This window comes from Myotis davidii, unplaced genomic scaffold (assembly GCF_000327345.1).
Source record: "Myotis davidii unplaced genomic scaffold, ASM32734v1 scaffold960, whole genome shotgun sequence".
NCBI lineage: Eukaryota > Metazoa > Chordata > Mammalia > Chiroptera > Vespertilionidae > Myotis > Myotis davidii.
This window is the reverse complement of record NW_006293003.1, coordinates 2974003-2974579: the sequence shown is the minus strand read 5'-3', so window position 1 is coordinate 2974579 and position 577 is coordinate 2974003.

The following is a 577-nucleotide window of genomic DNA, read 5'->3' as shown; positions in this document are numbered from 1 at the left end:
TGTGCTCATTTTTAAAAATAGGTTTTTATTGAGCTCAGAGAGGTAGGGAGAGGAAGAGAGAGACAGAAACATCAGTGATGAGAGAGAACCATTGACAGCTGCCTCCTGCACACCCCCTACTGGGGACCCAGCCTGCAACCCAGCCTGTGCCCTGACCGGGAACCGAACCATGACCTCCTGGTTCATAGGTCGACACTTAACCACTGAGCCACGCCGGCCGGGCAGTGTGCTTATCTTTATATGGGAGCCAGGGCCCTGGGTGGGAAGAGGGCTTGTGTGGCCAGGGTGCAGGGCACCGGGTGGGAGGCGCGCTGGACTCCCCTTGGAGGTGCGTGGCCGTCTCGCAGTGAAGGGACCCAGGCCAGCCCCGCCGCGCCCCGCAGTGCCAGGAGCACAGGCCTTGGGGTCCAACCAACGTAGAAGCTCCCAGCATGAGGACGAGCATCCTTGAGGCCTCGGTTTCCCTATGTGGAAACGGCAAACTGCCTCGCACTCCCAGGGCGGCTGGGAGGGTGGAGCACCCTGTGGGCGAGGCTTCTAGCTGGTGCCTGGGTGCCTGGCTGTGGTGAGTTCTCAG